The sequence below is a fragment of the Falco rusticolus genome, chromosome 6 (genome assembly GCF_015220075.1).
Source record: "Falco rusticolus isolate bFalRus1 chromosome 6, bFalRus1.pri, whole genome shotgun sequence".
In the NCBI taxonomy this organism is placed as follows: domain Eukaryota; kingdom Metazoa; phylum Chordata; class Aves; order Falconiformes; family Falconidae; genus Falco; species Falco rusticolus.
The window spans coordinates 33,152,413-33,175,676 of record NC_051192.1 but is presented as its reverse complement, the minus strand read 5'-3'; the positions used below and the strand labels follow the sequence as shown (position 1 = coordinate 33,175,676).

At 42.3% G+C, this 23,264-nt stretch overlaps 1 protein-coding gene across 3 annotated transcripts in view; it reads right to left on the bottom strand.

Moving 5' to 3' along the window:
- Positions 1–23,264, bottom strand: part of NCOA7 (nuclear receptor coactivator 7) — a 100,586-nt gene that overhangs the window by 77,304 nt on the left and 18 nt on the right. Inside the window, exons 1-2 of one of the 3 annotated variants that reach the window (XM_037391384.1) lie at positions 22,698–23,231; positions 20,743–20,926 (exon numbers count right to left, since the gene is read on the bottom strand). The gene's annotated coding sequence lies outside the window, so the exon portion shown is untranslated. Of the gene's footprint in view, positions 1–16,169; positions 16,320–20,742; positions 20,927–22,697; positions 23,232–23,264 lie in introns of those variants that run through there. The other 2 variants (XM_037391386.1, XM_037391383.1) reach the window with 2 other exon arrangements.

Here is a 23,264-nt window from a genome sequence, read left to right as displayed (position 1 = left end):
TATTTCTGAAAGGTCCTTTTCAATTTTTAGTTCTTTAAGCAGTAACAGTACAAAAGTTACGTTTACTTTATAGGTTGTCACCAACATTTTAAAGCTACTCCACACTTCCCCGCACCATACCTTCAAGAAAGAAAATCCAGGTATTCTTTATTAATATTAATTGCTTAAAATTTTATTAAGGATGTATGATTAAAATGAATCTTGGTTTCCTGGTAGCTCCTCTCTGGTAAACACAAAGCCTGAATCAGGCAGACTATTAAAAATATACATGTTTGGGGGATATTTATATGCTGGGAGACAGACATCTCACTCATGTATCATGAGTACAGTCCAAACTCAAATGATAATAAAGCTGATTTTACAGAAATTTCATACTCAGTTTAACCCTTTTTACACTGAAATGGAAACAGACAGTGAAAAGCTTGTATTACATGTCTACAGCAATGCTATTTGTTAGGTGATTTCAGGAGGAAAGATATTCCTGATAGACAAACAATGCATTTAAGTAAGGAACCTGTGAAAAATTTACCACTCTCCAAATTTAGTCGATGTCAGCACCTGATAAGAAGAAAAGAACAAAATACACAAAAATATACCTTAACTTTTTGCTGGGTTTGACTCTGGATTTTTTCATTTATATTAGCATATTTTTGGATACTTGCTTTGTCTGTTTTGGATACTTGCTGTCAGGAAGTTTTGGGGATGCTACTGGGAGTTTGAAAGGAAGGTGGGAATGCTACAGCAAGGCCACAGACACACACACAAAACTTAAAAAAAAAATACCAAAATCACAGGAACAGACTGAACTCCTGACTGCAGGTACCCACACCACTGCAACTGCCACCACCTTCCCAAGACCTCCAGAAATGCTGCTCCCAGCTCCTGCTGCCTGCTCTGCCACCTGGCACTGCAGGACAACAGCCTCCTGTCATGGTACATTCAAAGCAGCAGAAGAGGAAGATGCTTTAAGTGTGAGGATAAACAAAGGGAAAGGGAACTGTATTTTTGAGGTAAACATTAAACATAAATAAATATGTGAATAAAGTATCCTAAATCCTCTAAAGACTTTGATACATTTATCAATTTTTTTTCTTCTCTTTCCCCTGCCTCCTCAGGCATGAAGAATAATATACCTTGGTACTTGCAGTTTAAGTAGTTTACGTTTTAATGAGACAACAAAAGGACTTGCTTGCTGTGCTCAGGGGTAAGCACCAAGAAATCCTGTTTGCTGGCTCTGAAGCATCAATGATCAATCCTCTAGTTGTGAGCATTACTTTCCAAAACCGTGCACATGAACAACAGGACATCCAACAGCACTAGCAATACAGAAAGCAATGAAGTATCTGATTATTTTTAGAACATTCAGTGGACTTGATATCTTGTCTTTGGCCATCTGTGCCCACTGCAAGTCCTGGAAAGACATACAGAGAAAAAACCCAAAAACGTTCAAGAATGTGCAACTCTCTAGATATATTTCCACAACCCTGTAATCAGTATCTCTTGATCTTTCACAAGGTAGGAAAATGCTGTAATTCCCTACTTTGCAAATGGGGAACTGAACTACATAAAGTACCTCCACGTGCTCAAATGAGAGCTTAAGAGCAGTATGTGCAGGTATCCTCCCACCAGCTTTAATCCAACCAGCCTCAATAACCAACAGCAATGAGATCAAGGGAGAAGAACACTTTGACAAGAAGCCAGTTTTGGTTTAAATTTGGAGACCAATAGCACAGTCTCAGCTGTATTTGGCTGTGCACGTACATGCACAGAAACTAACGCTCAGATCCACTAAAGGAAATAAAAAGCCTAACTCCTCTGAGGATCTACATTTAAATGATGCTCTCGGCTCCTTCAGCAAATATGTAAAAAAGCAATGAATTGACATTACAGAAACCAAGTCAAGGGTAGTATCCTGTACCTTAGCATGGGCCTCACAAGGCAAGCAATGGTGGCAGTGATCATACTGTGAAAAATGTGCAGGGAAGGTGAGAGGCCTAAGCACAAATTTTCCGGTTAGGATGACAGAGCAGATTAAGGCAGAAGACACCCAGTGAGACAACCAAGAGGACACGGTCATGTCAAGGATGTAACATGGAGAGCCCACTTCATTGAGGGAACAGGATGCTGCCCAGATGCACCATGTAGCTCTCACCTGCTACCCATCTCACTGGTCCAGTATCCCAAACATTAGTTTTTTATCTTTGTTTCTCTATTTTAGTCTCAGGAGCAGAGGTACAGAAAAAGACTGCACACATCTGCGCGTACCACTGTATGCTTCCTTACCATCACCTGCTGTAATATGAATATTCAAATGTTGTCACCAGTCACTTTCAAACCTGAAGCATTAGTAACAATTCTGCTTAGATCTGCAACTCTGCAGCAGAGTGTCTTCTTAAAACTAACAGGTCTTCTGGGTATATATGCCAATTCTAACCCCTAAAAAAATGTGCCCTGAAAGATGACAAGGATTACATCAAGTCAATATTAAGACCAAAAAAAGGAAAGATATGTATGTAGTACTTCAAGAGCAATATTAAAAATGTCTACCAAGCTGGCAGAATAAAAGCTGTAGAACAAATCACCACTAGAGGAGAAGCATTTTCAGTGTACTAGATCTGCAAATGAACCCTTGGGGGTTGCTCTCTGTGCCTCTGGTAAGCCCAAAGCAGTTTCCAGGGCACACCAGCAAGGTTGCAGTATAGGGTCACTCACAACACCTTTAAGCATAAGGCAACAGAAGCAGATTAACATGGAAGAGGAGGCTAATTATGATTTGCTACTGGGTCATATAAAAGCTTACAATTAAGCTTCACAAGCCAAAGCCTTAATATCAACTCTAGCATTCATATCAACATCCATCCCATTTTTAAAAACAGCAAGGTGAAAGCACATTAGCACCCAATGAGAAATGCTAAACTTTCCAGTATTTCATTAACACTTCACTGACTGGACTAACCAGGTTGAGCTTTACTAGTTTTCTATTCTGCTAGTGTATTTCATTTGGTGTAATAATAAAGACAAAAGTTTCAGAATAAATGCTACAGCATCTCAAAATGAAAGCTAACAGAAATGCACAGCCAGTGAAGAGGAGAGTAAGCTACAACTTTTTTAGTCTTCAGGCAGAATGACCTAGCTCAAAGTGAGATTGGAAGCTTTCAGGAAAGCACTACCATAGCCAATAAAACATAGCACAGACTAATTACATTGTTAGATCCAGTACTATGGACAAGAAGTTGTTTATTCTAAAGCTACCTTAAGATAAATATGGAATTATTTTAATAAAATTATATAGTTACGTTATAGTTACCATATAAAGCATAATGTTATTTCTAAAACATTAATAAGTTCTATAAATAAGTTGCAGTCCATTATACATAACTGAAGAGTGCTAAACTAATCTAGGAGAGCTTCTCACCTTGGTGAAGTTGAAGCTGATGACTCAACCCTTGCTTAGGTGAATAACCCATATTTATGCACACAACTCCACTGACCTTTAAAGTATTAAGCCTATCATGTTTCTTGTAACAAGAGTGTGCTCTTAAAATCCCCAAATAATTAAAATGCAAAAATCAAGAGACCGAAAATAAATTTGTATGCAGAAGTGATTTCTGGACTTTTTGTTCAGATTAAACACAGAACAGTATCACAATTTCTCTATCTCAAAAAGGAGAGAAAGAGAGAGATTTGATGTGGCTATTGCACCCTGTGGACTCTCAAGGTCAGTGAAGCTAAGATCTTGACGTAAGATAGGCAAAGGAAACAAACACCCTTGCTCTTGAGGAACTAGGTGCAATATTTAGGAGGTTATTATCCCACTATAGAGAGAAGTGTAGTAACAGTCTAAACATTTTCATTCCCTACTAATGCAGTAAGAACAGGCTAAGCTTAGATCACCCTTACCTCACCAACTGGATCTGCAATAAAGTTCAAATAAGATAAATAAGAACCAGTGTTCAGAAACATTTCTGATTCAGAAACAGAACATTAACAAAACTTGATTCAGCTCCAACGCACTCCCCAGGTGAATTCTTCCTACCTTGCTTCAGAAGAGACTTTCACCCACTAACTCTGGCCGTCACCTTTCAGACAGAATATATGGAAGCAAAAGACCTACCAGAAATTCCACATCACCACTGATGGTTGTCAAAAAAGAAATTAGTCTTCCCTCCTTGGCAGCTGAACATCACCAGATGCATTTTCCATAAGGAACAATGTATTTTACTGTGTAACTTGCTTGCAGTTGCCAGACAGAAACCGGTTACAAAACACAGGGTAAACTACTAACAGGTAGTGTGCTATGCCATACCAAATGCAGAAGTGCAGTGCTGTTTTAAATCAGGCCACTTGGTTTTAATTTTTAAGTCAACAAGAACGCTGTTGCAGAAGTTTTAAAATAATTAACACCTTCATTCTCTTGTATCCCCTGTTTCAACCCACTCTGGTTCAATTAAGCATCAAGCCCAAGCCTTCTAAACCCCACAGCCTTTCACACTCACATTGTACAAGTACACGCAGTATGTGGATTTAAAATGCCAAATCCTGCATCTTCATGAACTGTTGACAGAATAAACTGGTCTCTGGCTACCGAATATTCTAACAAAAGGTACAAGGCAACAGAAAAACATTAGCATTTGGATAAACAGAATGCATTTCATAGCCACTGTAATACAGAAAACCTCAACATCTATAAACCATAGGAAATCCCAAGAATTTGCAGGGTGCTGGTTCCAGCTAATTGAGATTCCAGTAAATTTTAGCTACTTTTAAAATAAAAGTTAAGCCTTTCAAACATTCCTTTTCAAGAACGTTGCTTTCACTTTACAGGTGAGAGACTGAGATCCGGAAGGACCCTGCGGTCATTCTGTAAAGTTATTACAAACCCACAGATCTTGTAACTGCAAGGCAAATGGCTTACCCTTTGTGCCTTTCTTTCCTGGGACACCTGCTGAATGAAATCAAGCCTGTGCTTATGCCACATGCTAAGGCATTTCTATTACGGTTTACTGCACTTCTGAGTCAGATCCTAAATGGATGTACAGCATCATAGCTCCACCACCACAGAACAAGAGGAGGATGCAGTCTACCATATGCAGAGAGGGTAAGACCAATGCCACTGTTCTCTTGCCTCTCCCTGGAGCATGCAGGCATACACACAAAGGACTTCTATGTATATGTTTAGCAGCGTTCAACCAAAACACCAAGTACTTGCAGTTTTCTAAAAAATAAAACTTGATGAACATTCTACACATCAACCAGCGTTTAAAGAACCCCCTCAGTACTACCTTGCTGATTTGGCAGTTGACACAAGCATGTTCCTTGCTTATAACAACTTCTAGTTTCATCATCTGATCTGTTTAGAAACATTTCAAAGAAAGCCTGACCATCAGCAAGGTCAAAACATATGAATACAGATAACCACAGTGCTCCCAGAGTCAATGAGTTAGGGGTTCTCTACCAGGTTTTTAAGGGACATGACCAAGTCCTCCTAAGATTGCCCTCTCTAAACCAAGCAAAGGAACAGAAGCAGCAAACAGAAAGCCACTCCACCCTAACTACTCCTATGCAGCAATGTGTTAGAAGAGCAAGTCAGGTAGCAAAAAACCCCAGCAGCCCACTGCCTGGTAACCTTCATGCTAGGTGAGCAACCAGAAGAACCGTCCTATGACCCACCATACACAGAACGCTGTTAAGGGCCACTGAATCCAGTGTCGCATATCCCAGGTCTGGCCATACATCAGTTACTTCTATAAATTAGCTTACACAGGGCTTGAGAGGGATTTGCACTGGTGGAACAGCAGCACCACTGTAGACAGATGCACAACAAACATCCTTTGGTGATCAAGTGGACCTTGGCCAGCTGAAGTGCCAAGCCAAATACATTAGGCTTTCAGTCACCTCTCTCAGGCAGTTAAAATACATCCATGCAGCAAGTAGCTGCCAGTTCAAAGTATTACTGCCCTTCGCCTTCCTCCCTCTCAGCTACTTCAGCTGCTTGCTACCACTCCGCCAGCAAAATTACCACACAGATTACCCGCAGCAGTCAGCAGAGGCAGCTCTGTATCTGCAGTTCAGTTTATATCCTGCCATGCTAGCTCACACCCACTTCAGCAAGCTTTGCGGCACACAGCTGAACTACAAGCATACCCATACTTCTGCCACAGAAGGCAGACCTGCGGCAGAAAGCTTGGGCAGATAACCGTCGACATAACTCCTTCAGCAGCAACTTCGCCGGGTAGGCCTCGGCAACATCACACTTCAAAAGATGAGTGCTGCTGAGGCCTATGGCAGCATTCGTGAGATGGGAAAGACTATGGAAGACAAATGCACATTCTCCGCTTCACAGAAAATTTGCTTTCTCGCTTCTCAGCTCTTTTCTTACCAACCCAATAAAGGCATTTACACCAACGGTAAATACAGCAGAGGCAGAGCAGAAAGAGGCAGGTGTTTGAAGAGTCGCTTAAACCACAAAGATGCCACTTGATGCTTGGCACAAATAACCATACCATAAATCACAGGTACCATAGATCACCTTCTACTTACAATTAGTTTATGTCCCAAAATGTTTAAGCATAAAGTTCAGTCTATATTTGTAAACATTGCCATTGTACTCAATGAAAGTTTATTAACATGATCTCAACACTTTACAGAACAGGGACAGGCAACAAATGTTAAAATATGAATAAACCCATCAATATTTAGATATCTAATAAGTATTAGAAGTGGTCACTGTTTTTTTAGGTCAAGTACATTTCCAACAATATTCATAATCATGCTGTGAAAATTACCGAAAACTTACCTTTACAAAGTACCCATCCTTTTCAAGTTTTTAGAAAATGACCCTCAACAGCCCACTGCCACTACACTGTGAAAGATTAACATTTAAGTACTTCCTCACTTCACAAACAAACTCAAGGCACATGAGCAACTTGAAAGTAAAATTATAATTTTTAAGTTTCCACTCAGCATCTCTTTTTTTCAATTGACCCTGACTCATGCAAATTCCAGGCCATGGCTTTTTCTGTCGCCCACCTCCCAACTGAGAAGCAAAGGAGCTGAGGAGTGGGGGTAGGAAGGAGTCTCACAGTAACGCAATGCAAATTTCTCCTATCTGAAACACTGTTAAAAGAACCAAAATGCCAGGTTTCCATAGCAACTTTAACTTCACATTGCATACACTGTACATTAAGCAATGTATTGAACAGTTTAATCTTAACAGAAAATCCTGCACATTTGTAATGCAAAAATGTAACACTGGAAACCTTTGTTGTTTATTTTTCAACTCCTTAACCTGCAATGTTTATTGCATTACAGTCTGTTGAGTCTGACCTTGTATTACACCAGCATGTGCAGCTTTACAGGTGCTCAGATGCTAGCAGCGTTAGGTGCATTAAAATTACAGCAATGGACAGTAAATTGTACCCTCTACCCACTGCATAGTCTGAAGCCCATTATAAAAGCAGCAATGTTTCTAATTATTTCCTTCCTCCTTGAAAAATTCCTTCAGATATAGTGTAACTGAGAATGATTTAGTTCTCTTGCTTTTCTGAAACATCCTTAAAACCTTTATCTTACAATTTTTCCTTCCTCCATCTACAAATTCCTGTACAACACTACCCACAGTTCCTAGCCTTGTAGTGCGAGTCATCCTGCACTATATACAAAGCAAAAACTCTCCTCGCAAACTGAATTCCCCTTGCTATATACCATAGCACAGTTACATTTGCCTACCTAATTAGAGTCTCTCTGAATAGCTGCTTGCTTCTTTCCGGAAATAGAAAAATAAGTTTTCTCAACTTTTCCTTGTTCTAACAGAACACAGAAGTGTGTGCACAACTAAGTGTCTGCTCAAAATTAGTCAGGTAAATAGTTAGCGATCTATTTCTATGCATGTAGAAAAGACAGGACAACAGAACCATTCATACAAAACAGCTATATGCTACCCTTTCCTCAGTGTATCTAATCTGGACTTTATTTGCTCACTCTGGATGTGTTCAGTCAGTGAGATGGTTCAGGTCTTATTTTTTTCAAAAAAAATTAAAAATACACTTGAATTAAGGTTAAGTACTGTTGCATAAAATACAGAAATGTAGAAATTTTCTGGTGAAGTAACAACAGTATATATTTTATTTTCAGATTACTCAAGTGCTTTAAACATTATTATTGAACCAAGGTGCTCCTGTTGAACAAAACAAGCTGATTTTGAAACTAAAACTCAAAACATAATATATTGACAGTATCAACATAGTTCAGCATTTCTGAATCTAGATTTTTTTTTCCTCCCCCTCATCAAAAAGAAACATCACAACATTTGACCTAATTTTACAAATAGCTTCAAGTCCCCCAGTGCCACATTTTCATGGAATGCCATCTCTGCCACATCACCAGGTACTGGAACATCACTGAACTCTCTACTCATGTACCAAGCGCATTCAGACAGACTACTCACATGAGTTATGCAGTACTCCTACCAGTTCTGCACATTTGCACAATTGGGGCCCAAAGATAAAAAGCTGCAAACTTTCCATTCACCACAAATTATGCCTGAAATAGCTGGTAATGGCAAGTGTTTCAGACTGACCAATATGTTTCAAACAAAACCTTGTCTTAGCTACATCAAAGTAATCGCTTGCCCTTCCTCAAGTTCAAGCCAGCCAAAACAATGCATTAACAAGTTTTGGTTGACTTTTTTGGTCCATGTTACAGTCTCTTTTTGTGATGGGCTGTAGTGATTTGAGTTTTGGTGTTAAAACTTAAAATTCAGTTGCAGACAGCAATCCACACTTTTTCACAGTTGCTCTGAAAACCTGTCCAAGCTGTGTTGAGACTTACACCTTTAAAAAATGATAGGAAAAGCAGCTTACACTTACCCTTGTCTAGGTGCATTAGTGATTTGTAGTTAAAATGGACTGACACATAACCTGTGGGAAGTGCATTACCCCAGAGCTAGATTCATATTCTCAACAATAACTATTGCAAGACCTAGGGCAAAAATGCACACTTCCATTCTCAAACACATAGCTGGGCTAACCTAATAAGTACGTAAGACCTGGCACTCATTTCCACAGGTCAAAACTGCTTTTCTGAGCTATCTGCTTGCTGGACTTGGTGAAGTAAAAGGCAAAAAACAAAAGTGAAGAGAAGCAGTAAGAAAGAGATGTTTCAAGGCCACATAAAGTAAATTCCAATTTGTAACACAGTATCCTGTCATCCTAGAGCCTTTCAGTAATAACTATCCACAGCTCTTTCATCACAGAACTCACACAAATCGTACATGGGATGAAGAAGAAATACAAACTTAAACAACAGTTACAAATTACAGTACCAGGTAAAGCCTTTTAAGTGCAATATAATGCTGACTGTAAAGCAGTTAAGAGCTGAAAACTGCGGTCAGGACTGAAGGTGAAGTCCTGATTTCAGTGACATCCAAGAAAGTTTGATTGTTTACAAACTTTCTTGATACTAAAAAAAAACCTCACCAAAACCCAAAAAAACCACAGCCATAAGACAGACTTTCAAAGGCTTGTTACCATGTACTGAGGGATGACAATATTTTTGCCAAAAAAAATATTTTGTAACTTGAAGCCCTTACATTTTAAATCCTACGCTGGTCTACATGACAAAATGAATATGTTACAGTTACCATGTACAAAGAAATACACTTTTCCTCAGAATCAACTTAAAATCAGGTTTGATGCTACAGGCAGCCCCTTAGCTCCACCAGCTTTCCTTTTGCTTTCTGCTGGCACTTGCACAGACTGCCCACAGCACTGTTCAGTTGTGGCTCGCCCCTAGTGGAGTAGGGCTCCATTCTGCAAGAGCATGTCCCTGCTCTGCCAGGTTCGGGTCCACATTTCCTTCCCAGGAGGAAAACAAGGAAGGGAATGTGCCTTCCTTGCTCTTCTCACAAGCTTAATTGGAAGCGCGCTCCAGGTTGAGCAGAAAGGCTAGGAACCACCCTCCTGGGCACAGTGGTTTTTCCACAGCTCGCCATCCACGGAGCCCAGAACTCTCCAACACACACCACTGCTTAAGGTCTGGTTGTTTCCTGGGGCTCACATTACTTGCTCTTCCCACCCTCCCTGTAGAAGATCCTGGATTTCTTGTACTTGCTGAACCATTATGGTCTCAAGAGTAGTTTCTAGTCCTCCACTCATAAAACCTGCCAGGCTCAGCCTGGGACTGGGAACTACCAGAGCAAGGCTCAGGAAAGGACACAACTAGTTGACAAAACACAAACTTAATACTCACACAATAGGGTTAAGTGCACAGTGTCAACAGAGCAAGAGAAAAAAACCTAATCTCCAGCTCTTTTCATGACAACCAATGTGTTACTTGTACTAACAGAAATTATGCATCACAAAGGGAAATCCAATTTTCAAAACAAATAACCCACTTAACAATTCATCCACTGATTGATCAGCTAGCAGCAGATCTCAATTTTAAAGAATCCAGAATTCCTGCAGGTAAGGAAACAAATGTGCCCCAATGATCAACCACAACAGCACTAGCCCAACACATAAGGTTTTACTTTCCATCCTGTACGCATGGCTGTAGCAGGACACAAATGTAGATGTCACTGGAAGTTCTTGCCTAGCCTCTGTACAGTGATGTGATAATGAAAACCACCTCCCACCATCTACTCACCCCTAACAGCAAGGCCCACCTAATGAACACAGCTCAGCATCATACGCTAAAAAAACCCAACAACAACAACACCAAAAAATCCACCCAAAAAACAAATTACTTGTCAATCAAATGAAATTTCTTCAGCTGATACCTAAGCACAAGGACTGGAGCACAACTTACTGCACTGGCAGAAAGCCACCAGTCTCATTCCTCTGTGGTTCTCAATTAGTCTCCTAATGCTCTGATGACTACTCAGGCTGTTTGCTACTTGACCTCACATATCTGGGTGGCAAGGGGACTTTCATGTTCATCAGCTGTTGCATAGCTGTTAATCATTTAGGCCATATCTGCACAAGTGACTCGCTTACAAGCAGGCAAAGTCAATCTTTCACCACATACCTGGGCAGCTTCAGCACAGCGTTCTGTAACAAAGTAACAGTCAAAGTTTTATCTCCTCAGTTCTCCACCCATTCTCACCAGGATGTTACCACTCACACCACACATCTACCAGACAGCACCTGCGTTTCAGAAGCATTTAGAGCTGGGACAAACGCAACTGCCTGAATTTTACATCATGGGTTATCACTGCTCCTACCTTTAACCTTTCAGTCTGCAGCAGCGTCACTGCAGAAGGTTTGATCAGCAACCAGGATGGAAAAAAAAGCAAGTACAAACAGTCAAACATTGCTTATATGTCACAAGTGAAGAATTTCTTTTTAATATATATGCTAAATCTCATACAAATAATGTGTAAAATTATTCTACTCTTCAATGCTTCTCTGAATTATCTGAGCCTTTGTGACAAAGTGAGAAGTATGAAGGAAAAACTCAAGCCACTCTATGGCCTACAAACATTTGCTGAGTTTGTAACAGCTACCAAAACCTGCATACAGTATTATACCCAGCTTTATCAGAAGTGTCCAGGTCTTTGGCATCAGTACAGCTACTTACAAAGCATACAGAAATGCTGCCGCTTAAGGCGACAGTAAAATAAAGCCCTTGCCACCAGACTGGGGCATTACTTGACCACAAGACAGTTAACTACAGCTGCCTACTATGTTACTCATGCACAATGACTACTGACACAGCACGCAAATACTGCTGAACCACTGACCATACTGAGTTGTTCCTTGTAGCATCCCCTCCAAGTAATCCAAGTAGGCAGATCCCAATTGGTTTCTGCAATCCCAGCATCAACTGACTTGGCAGGAAGCTATCCATACCTCTTCCCCTCAGAACAAGGTGGCAGTGATGGTTTATAAATATTCATACTTCTTTTCTATGTGCTGCATTAGCTTAGAGTATTTCAAAAGAAAAGAAACCAGAAATAAGACAGATGGTATGTGGGAGAGAAAGCAGAAAAAAACAGACAGGAGTAGTGGCAGATAGAGAAATCACTGTTAGAAATGGTTAAATTTACTTGAAAAATGAGTCAGGGAATAAATCACCTTTTCTTCAGATAAGGCTGAGTTCAAGGAAGCAGTAGCTCTCACTGTGAACTTCTGTAAAACAAAGCTGTGATTTCGTCTAACTGGTACACTAGGACAGCTCTTTTCTGCTTGGGGAGTCTTAGATTTTGGGGAAATGGCTCTCAGGTATCTACAGAAACACTATGGGAAGATCCCAAAGTCAGCCACTAATGAGTGAGACTACTGTAAGAAATTTTCCTTCCTACAAATTAGTCACTATTAATAAAAGGCTTTTAAGTCCTGCTAAGTGAACACAGAATTAAACATAAACAAATCCTAATTTAACACTGTAACCAAAAGGTAAATGCAAATGTTGCCTGTATAATCAGGTATAACTTCCCTGATCAACTTGGATGTTTTCTGTTCCTGTTAACCAGGTTGATATTACTGTATCTTAATATGATTGGTAATCATACAGCCTGCATTTCAAATGGGATGTTTAAAAAAAACCCACCCTGTAAAACACACATAGTAGCCATAACAAAGGCTACAAAAGAAAAAAAAATGGCACCTCAGTGGGATCGACACGTAGCATATCAAAGAGGAGGCCTAATGCTTCATTACAACATGAGTACTACAGGGTACAGAATAACTGAGAGCAGGGAACAGCTTCATCTAGCTGACAAGGCCATAGCATGACAACAGACGGAGTCTGAAACACGCAATGGAAAGCACAGCTCGCATCTTAAAAACAAGATAAATAACAATCAGAAATGCTTATTAAGATTATGATAAGTACTCTATCCATTGAGACCTCCAAGTTGAAGCCAGAAGTCTTCCTAAAGGATAAACTGTGGATCCATGACAAGTAATTAAGTCTCAAGTAACTACAGGCATGTCACTAGGATGCTATATGGTACCAAGCTGAAGTACTGGTACTATTTCACCAAGACTCATCAGAGACTGGGAGCAGCACAAGTGCAAGAGCAAAGCATTGCACCTGGAGTCACTCACCTTTCTTGGCACTTTAGTTACTATCTTCTACATTGCAACCCACTGGGAGGTACCAACAGATCCCACGAAGCCTGACTGCACCCTGCCCTTGCAGGCAAGCAAGGAGAGACTGCAGATACACACCCACAGCGCCTTGCTCTGCTGCAGCGCACTACCCACCCCTAAACTGAACAAACAGTTCATAACAGACACCTTCCAGCAGTGGCACAGCTGCTCATACCCACTTGACATCTTGATCAAGAACAAAGAAGTATAACTTTCCACCTACAATCAGAAGGGTTTGCAAAGAAAAGGCGAGGAAGAAAAAAACACTCCCATGTATGTGTTTAATATATCTATTTGAAACACTATGTTTGTGGGGGAAATACAATCCCTCTAGCTTGCTGTGAATTTCGTCACTGCCTCACCATTTCATGAATCTGGCAAGGGAAAAATGACACAGGAATACAGAAACCAGTCAGATTTAGAAAAATAAGAAAAAATATGAAAACTTGTTTCTCCTACCCTGCTCTTCTTCCTGGTGAAAGTTGGCCACCTAAGTAAGCCCTCTTAATGCTGACTCCACTCCTCAACTGCAGCATTGTTTCCTCTTTTGGGGAAAGTGATCTTAAGCCCCAGGACAAACTTGCAACAGCAGCAGCATGACTTGTACATTTTCCTCCACGAGGGTGCAGATCCCGAGGCCCAGCTCCCTCACAGCAGGGAGTGAGAAACCACTAACTTTGTGGCAAAAAGCCATCCCCACCATCAATAACTACACCAGTGAGCAGATACCTCACTAAAACAAGAGCTGCACCTGTAAAGACTTAGACCTTTTTGGCTTATTGATCACAAGGAAGAAGAGATTTGTCAGTCTGCTGCTTGTTGGGTGATGATACTAGATGCACCTTGCCAGTAGAGCTGAAGGCCACGACTGTCTGCTGCTGCATCTGGCACCTGCCAAGACACAGAGGGCACAAACCAGGTGCCAGACAGGGAGTTATACCATTTTTCTTGACATTGGTTATGTTCCAGCTTTCCTTCAATGCCTGCTGGAAAGAAAGGAAAATCAAGTCCCTTCACTCTTCATTTCCATTACAATTATAATTTGCAAACATCTCCAGCTGCCTGGAGCAGCAATTTCTTGTGTTAGATCACGCTGCAGAGGCTCACACTGATTTCCCCACCTTTGAAACACTCACTTGTATGGGTGACTGCAGGAAGCCACTCTAGCTGCAGTACCCATCTATAGGATTCTTAGAGTGTTGTTAACCTTTTTGAAGAAATGTTATTCTCCAACCCGAATCACTCTCTAATGAATTCACCTCTATTTGAATAGAGGGATTTATTCCCTAACACTGTAAGTGATTTGCAAACTGTCCACTGAAGTCAGGACCATAAGCTAGTCAAATATTTACTACAGTCAATCCGCAGCCAACTTTACCCTTCTCTTTCAAAATCCCAGATACAGAAAGCAACAAAGCTGTGTTCCTATATAAGACAAAGACTGCTTAAATCAATTCCAAGTCACTTCAACTCCAAAGGGAACCACTTATCATTTCAGCAGTTGACATGACAAACCCAAATGGGAGCCTGACCACTGGTGCAGTGAGAACAGGACACTGGGCAACAGCAAGGCGCGAGACTTAGAGACTGTGCCTCGCAACTGACTTAAGACAAATCAAGTTTTCTAGAAGTGGTTTTTTTTTCATAACAAAATACAGAACAAGATAAAAGGTACTGAATTTAATTGAAGCACAGACTTTCACTCCAAGCCCAAGATTTTGATCCATTATTAAAAAAAAAAAAAAGGGGGGGGGGGAGAAAACAATCAGACTGATTTTTCTACAAGCAGTCCCATCAGCTTCAATACAGCTCTTCACAGGACCAACATTACATCCTGGTTAGATCCTTAAAATATTCTGTATACATTTATGAGCATTTTCCTGGTAAACGGATGAAATATATCAGCCTGAAATGCACTAGAACTCAGATATTTTTAACCCTGACTTACCTTAAAGACATAGACTTCTGATAAAGTAATTTTCATTCATAGAGTATATATATGCACACATACTTTTCTTGGCATTTTCTATTGCCTTCTCCATTAATTTTCTGAACTCTGTGTGTGTATGCATACACATCACAAAGAACAATATTATGAAAATATGATTCCCATGCTATGTAAACACTTGCTGATACAATATACTCTGAAAATTCATCAATATGCACTTTAAGTGTCATCCAAACACAAGCCCTTACTCTGGGTCACAACATTTGAGGCAAACTATAATCGATTAATGGGCAGCTACCAGTCTTAAAAGTCCATCATTATGCATTAATACAAGCAATGTATGACTACTTAATGGGAGAACAGTAATTGTGGCATATAAAGTAAACACATGGTAAAAGCCTGTTACTAAGCTGAAGTGTTCATCATCTTATTTCATCACCTAGAGGACAAATAGTTACTGCATCCTTTAGCCCCACAGTACGGTACACACATCACCCGCACAGGTAAACCCCTCCAGCCAAAAAACAACTCTGAAGCACTGTATGATGACGTACAGAGAGGAAAGGCCGCTGCACGAATTAAGGAAACAAAACCCAGTTACTAACACAGCTCTGGCACCCGGCAGCACTTCATAATCATGACAACCTGAGACTATAAATTAATATATAGAGAGCCTGGAACATTCCAGTAAATCAGCCAAGATCCGGGGAGGGAGGAAATAAACGAGGCTTGAAGCCGTGAAAGCCAGCAAAGCGACCCACGCAGCTGTGCCGGTTGGCTACAGGCGGCCGCAGCGGCGGCACCCGGGGCTCGCAGGCACGGCGCGGCGGGCGGATCACCGTCACCGCGGGCGGGTCACGGCGGCCGCCCCGCGCCCCCGGCCCCGCACGCACCGGCGGAAATGCATCAGGCGCGCGGCCGCCCCTCACCTCCCGCGCCGCCGGGCTGCCCCTGCAAACAAGCGCGCAGGCAAGCGGCTCCTCCGCGCCCCCGCCCCGCCGGCGCTCGGCTCCCCGCCCGGTCCCCGCCCGGGAACAAAGCCGTGGCCGAGCAGTCGCGCCCGCCCCCCGCCTTCCTTCGCCACGGCGTAAACAGGAAAGCAACGCGCCCTCCCCCGCGGCGCGCACCTGCAGGGCGGGCGGGCGGCATGGCGGCCCCGCGGCGCGGCGCCCAGGCCCCGCTGCCGGACGGCGGCAGCAAGTCGCTGCGGGAGCGCCGGCTGCAGCGCTCCCCGCTCGGCCAGAGCCGCGACAGCCAGGCCGCTCCACCCCGGCCCGGCCCGCGGCCCCGCCCCGCCGATCCCGCCTCCCGCTCGGCCCCGCCCTGCCGCCCTGGCCGCGGCGGGTCGCGGTCGCGCCGGGTTGGGGGCCGCCGGCTGCAGGAGCGGGCCCGCACCGGGGCGCTGGGCGGGAGAGGCGGTCGCGCTTCCCCCAGGCCGCCCCACGGGCCTCGGCACCCGGCCGCCGCAGCGCCGGCAGGCCCTGGCCTGGGGAGGGGGTCGGTCTCCGGGCCCAGCGGAGGGCCCGGTACGGCGTATTTTTTTATAAAGACCAAGTGCCGGGCCCGGCCGCCGGGGAGGCGTTTTTTCAAGGGCAAGTACTAAAAGAAAAGCACCGATTTGGGAAACTGAGGTTAACCAAAGCCTTTAGATCTATGGCAAACGCCTGGAAGCTTTATCTGCTGCTTCTTCCACAGTGCCAGCATGCAGGCTTCTTCAGCCAACCCCAAAAAACCAAACCCACTACAGTTACCAGAAACTCCATTCCCTTCCCTGAGGTGACTCCAGGTAACCCTTCTAGATGTTGGCAGCTAGCCTAAACAAGATCTAGCTTCCCATTCCCTCCTCCAGTCAGTGATCAGCTCTGAAAAGACTGGAAAGCTTAGGGAAAGGCCTAAAAGGTATCGTAACATCATTCAGTGCCACATTCTTCAAGACAAAAGCCTGAAGACAGGTAGATACCCACATAAATAAAAACTTCAAGTAACACAAAGTGTATACATACACATATACACAACAGATGCTAAGAAAGTCTGCCAAGATAAAATAGCAAGTGGTACACTGGTGTCTCAAGAATAATTTATATTTTTTTTTAGTCAATATAACGTTATAAATCTGACAAGTACTAAGTAATAAAGGTATTTGTTAGAGGCTTACATTTTAATCTAACAGCTGCTTAAAGACCATTTAAAAATCGTATGTGCTGTTTTCAGGACCAAATGCAACTCCACTATGGACACACAGCCACACCCTACCACTACCATCACCCTACTCGTAGCATATGCTTTCTACCATGCAGTGTCAGTAGCGGGACAGTAACTGCCTTGACTTCTCCACTGAATTTGCTGCAGTACTTCCAGCTAAAATTGAAGTTTGCATCTGATTTTTTTTTCCCAAAACAGTTTACAAGACACAGATTTTCTTTAAAATGTAGTCTCCTGCTTAGAGGATATGTTTTGAAAGCATACTGCAGCTACGACATCTTATATGTGTATTATTACTCGGGCAAAAGATGGGCAAACCCGAAGTTACATTGGTTAAAATCTCAAAGACCTCACTGGCACGAGGGTTCTCTAGCACAACACAGAAAAACGACGCCCTGCTCTCAGTTACTGCTCCAGCACTGTTTAGATAACAAAACAGGGGAAAAAAAAGAAGAAAACTGTAGACCTAAAATAGTACCATTTACCTGACTTCTTTTGCCAAATCGCAGAAGATATGCAGCCCTATTCATCAGAGTGGTGGAAACCCTATTTATTTCTTAGCTGAACCTGCACAACAATGACAGTGACTAACACCTTACTTGAGTTCCAGAAAAAGGTGTATCTGTCCTAACGTACCAGTTCACCATCCATCTAATTCCAAGCACAGTCACCTCTATTGTATTGTGTAGAAAGCTCTATGAGGGCAATGCACAGATTCCATAGAGCAGACAAAGAAACTATGTGTTTCTACAGTATTTACATTGCCCCAAGCATTTCAAATACATATTCTAGCCTACTGGCATGAGGAAGAAATCACTCAAACTCCTGTCAGAGCAGCAGAATAAGCAGGCTTGGACTGGAACAGAAGCATCATACAAGCTGTGGTTATGACACTTTGGGTTACTGCCTGGAGCTCAGCCCACAGACTTCATGTCATTAGAAGACACTGTGCGAGTGGGATGCAATTGTATCACTTTATTTTACTCAGTCTGGAAGTAAGAGGTCATGCCTGACATTACAACGATGAACGTGAGATAGATAGATAGATATACACACACATCACACTTGAAATAAAACCTCTGAAATAAAATTTAGTTTTGATGTCTACAGCATAGAGGATAGAAGACAGTCTGAGTGGTTTTCTCTTTCCCGTGGCAATACATTCCATGGCAATTAATTTGAATACAAATTACCTAACACTGTTTAACTCACTGTGTCTTTGTGCTATCAATGCTTAGAATATCTTTACCTAGGAAAATATTTTACCTAGGAAAATATAGAAAAAATGAGTCATGTCAGTGACTCATTTCAGGATTGGGCAAATTTGTTTTATCACTGATTGCACTATTTTGATGGAGATAAAAATGCAAGTTTTCTGTTTGAATCACTTCCAAATTGTGACTTTTTACCCTAGAAAAAGATTTCTCAGAAAAACTCCCATGCATAGTAACACATGGAAGACAGAACAAACTTGGGATACTTAAGTACAATGTTTGAATGGGTTTTGATCTTCCATAATACACACTTCAGTGTATATTAATAGAGCTGCATACATTACAGAGAAAAAAAACTTGTCACAGGTATAGTATGTTCATGGCCTGCACTCAGATCAGCTTACACTAATATCAGAAATAAATATTGTATTGCCTATGTGTGGCTCATGCAATTATTTTTTTTAACATTGGCAACTGTTACCTTACAGCTCATTTAAGAAATACAACCTGCCATAAAGAATTACGCTGATGAGCTTGAATACTGCAACAGTCCTGTTTTTAAAAGATATAAAAATAAAGGTGACACCAATCTTTTCTTTTTTGATTAGCAGTCATCCTGGTTTTCCCCAATTACTCTTACAATTATTCACCGTGAAGCAGTCACAAAATAGGTTTCACGCAGGCAGACTTTTATTCATAATTGAGGCTCTGCTTGATCCTACCATGCACTAGGGGTTGACTTCTGTAACAATACATTGCTATTTTTAGCCTGGTTTCTTCAGTTTATGTAATGATGATTTTTCTGAGTGTCCCCAACTAACCCTGTAACTTTGAATTGATTGTCTAGATATAACTCAATTCAAAATTAATTTCATCATTTGATGAAATTAAAATAAAATTAAAAAAGAGGTATTGAAAATTTCTACAAGTTTCACAAAAATGAAAGAGAAAGAAACCACAGCTTGAAACTTTTATAAGAAGTTCTCCCCTAATAACTGATTCTGTGCACCCATTTCTACTGTCTGGTAGAGCAAACCAAAAGCTGCTTCCAAAATGCTCTGCAGAAGAAAGACTGTAAAAGAAAAGGAATTTGCTGAGTTACATTGACAGGTGATAAAAAAGTCGTATTTGTTTCAACTATGGTATCTGGTTGAGCTCAGTGGACACTAGATGAAACTCCCCGCCACCATACCTTATCCCAAACTCCAGAATCATGTGCATTTCAACACCGGCTAAGAGAAAAAAAGCTGACACAGGCTTTCCTGGATCAAATACGGTGTCAGGGGAAGAACAAGGAAAACAATACAAAAAATTGTAAAAGTATTTATAAAAATAATTGCTGGTAACTCCCCCACTTTTCTTCAGGATCTTTAAAATATTTTCTGTAAATACTAAATGACTAGTGCGCACAGTATTAAGACATGACACTGCAAATTCTCACATGCTGCCCCCTAGCCCTATTTAACTTAAACTACAAGAAGAGAGAGCAAGTCACCCTACAGCTTGGAACATGATGTCGGAGCTAGGAGTATCAGAACTGCTGTAACATTTGGACAACGCCTTTCAAGATTTTTTTCCTTAGATTATTTACATAAAAACAGTATTATGGTGAAAACAGATATAAGAAATATAAAATAAAATAGTATTTTTTCCTCCAGAAAATCATTATAATCTAACAGTTGAGTAACCATTCTGACCGTGCATGGAAATTAAACATAAAATAGCAAAAGACTGTGCATCATCTTTTCCTTCCCTCTCCTCTCCAACCCCTTGAAACTGGGATGATGTACGCTTTAAGTCAGGTTAACTTAAAGCAAAAAAAGCTGATGTCAAGATTTTCCAGATCAAATATACATTTGAGGAAAGAGAAGAGCGATAAATGTACACATTACACATGCTTATAAATACTATTTACAGTTTCTGTGCAAATCAAGGATTTTCACTGCTGCTGAAGCATGTACCCCAAGTACTAAAGACAATTTTTACTTACCATTTTATAGCAGAAACATACCTAAATAATACACTTTCAGTAAATTAGCAATATTGATGTTATTCTTACTCATTTTTACACAGTAAGCCTACTATCACACATCAATTAACACGGCAAATTAAAGTAATAATAATATGCAATATATTCATATGGAACAGACAAGTTAATTGCATGCTTTAATTTAGCTTGTATCTAAAGCAATCACTCAGATTTTTTTCAGGTTCCAAAATTCAGCTTTGCATACCAAACTGTGAAAGCTGGGGTACAGTACCTCTAATGTTGAATGTTACTCACTTGGTTTCACTGACACACTGTTCCGTTAAGTGAAAAGAAACATCAGCCTCTGACATTCCTTCCCTGGCACTTTTGGGAAGACCATTCTTCTTCAGCTAGCATAGAAAGGGATGCAGGCACAGGCACTGGCTGCTTCTGCACTGGCAGGAGGCTGAATTGCTGACAGTTTCACTGAAGCATTTCTCTATTGGATATAGGAAGTTAGAGAAGAGGCATAATCTTTTGTCAGTGCACATGACTTGTACAGAAAAGAAAGATTTTTTCTAAAAATAACTATACCTCATATGACTCTCAATGCTACTTTCCTGGTGGTCTAGTGGTCAGCCCCCTGCCCCCACAACCATAGATCACATCCAGGAAAATATTTATTTCAGTAAAACTTCTCTAGTACACACATTACAGTTTTCATTACTCTCACAGCTGTAATCAACAAACCTTTCACTGCTCAATAAAAATTTAGTATATTACACATCTTGAAAATAACTTGATAATTGTCAAGCATAACAGAGCAAAAATTATTTGTTTCTACATCTAACAGCTTCCTAAGGCATGGACAAAACACATTTGCCTGCCCTGCCATCAGCCATGAGATCTTGTCTTTCATAGGCTCAGCTACTTTTCTGAAATTGTTGTAGAGAATATTTAATCTCTGTCACTCAGGCAGCTTAAGAATCAGGGGGTGCACCCCACCTTCCTCTGAGGTATCACACAACGGAGGCACTTTAAGAACAAACAATGGCAACAACCCTTCTGTAACACACATCTGCAACACTGCAAATGCAGCTGATGTGGGTGGACCTACCTTAGTTATAACCTACCTGTCTCAAGCGCTCCTAGCATCACAGCCACAGAAGCACTGAAATCAGTACCCCTCAAAACCCACCTGAGAAGCCCCCAGGGTGGAGAAGCCTATGCTTTTAAATATGACACTGTGGACCTAGTGAAGCATGCAAACTCCTTTAAAGGTAGTTCAGTTTCTGCAGTATAGAGCCACCTTAATATTTGGTTGGTGTTCCTGGTAGGTTCTGAGTTGCAGGAAACCAGGTCCCACTTTGCCTTTCTCTTCAAGGGGCAAAGCTACCTTCTGGGACCAGGTGACCTCTCTCACATAAGCACATCCCCCTCTTTGCAATGGCCTCAGGACATGGTGGTGTCTCATTCTGAGCTGTGTTCTGCCTCCAGTGCTCCACAGCTTTGTCTCCTCAAGGCCTGAAATACCTTGGTCTTACCAAAGAAGGTGCTATTAATATATGCATGTGAAATGCAGTTCTTACAGTATATAAGACAGACTGTATCTAGCAGGGCCTTATGGTAACTTCACATTTTTTAAGTTATCTACCTCACTGCCCAGTAAAATTGCTCGATTTTGACAAAAGCAAGCTCCATCGTAATCAGGATAGACATTTTGTTCAAGCCTGCTGCCATGAAGGGTTTGGGATGAAATAAACCACTGGCTGAACAGGGACTCTCGTGAGGCAGAAATCAAACACCAAACCTCCTGAGTACATCCCTGAGGAAAGTGGTCTCCCCAGGTTTGTTTTTGGACTCTAAAGCTTTCAAAGATCAGCTACTGTGTATTTGCAGAGTCCGCAAGCATACAGTCTGAAGCTTACCTATCTTAACATGGAAAAGGTTTCTCATATAGTGCATTTCAGAGGCAGAGGGTTTGAGAACTAGAGAAATCTGCTTGCATAGAACAAACCCTCTTATATTACGGACATTGCTTAAACAGGAAAAATTACTTTTGCCAGTACAGCTTGCAGATCTACTTTGCTAATGAAATCAAGACACCGGAAGAAAAAGCACTTATGCAGATGTCATCTGCATCGATGGCAGAGCCTTCACCCCTCTCACAGCAACCTTACCGAGAGCAGCCAAGTCACAGATCCCTCCCCGCCGCGTGGGAAGGCCCTGGCTGCGCAAGGCAAGCCAAGCCAACCGCCAACCCCGTTTACCTCTGCGGAGCCACAGGCTCCCACTCGAGGCGATCGGCTCTCCCCTGCAGACCCCACACCGAAAACCGGCGCAGCTGCGGTCGCTGCCGCCGCAGCCTGCCTGAGGGGCCGCCGGGACCGCGCGGCGGGAAGCGCCACCAGCGCGCGCGTCCCGCCCCTCGCGGCAGCCGCCGGCCGGTCTTTGCGGCGCGGAGCGCTTGGCTGACAGGCCCTGCTGGGAGCCGCTACAGCAACATCCCGCAGGGAGACCGTCTTGTGAGGCACAGCGTGAACGGGCAACACGAAATGCGCTAAAAATAACCTCGCTCAGCCCCGCTCCCGCCGGGGGCGGCCACAAGCCCAGCGGCCTGGGGCTGCGGGAGGAGGGAGCCCCGGTCGCCGCACACGCCGGAGCCTTCCTCCTAACGAGCCACCCTCTAGCCCGGGCCGCGCAGCCCTCGCCTGCCGCGCTGTGCGGAGCACACTTGCTCCTGCTCCGGTACCGCCGGACTGACCGCAGGGCCTGAGGCCCTGTCCCGCCCGGCCTTCCCCCTGCTATCCCCCCTGCCTCCTCCAACGAGAGCCCGT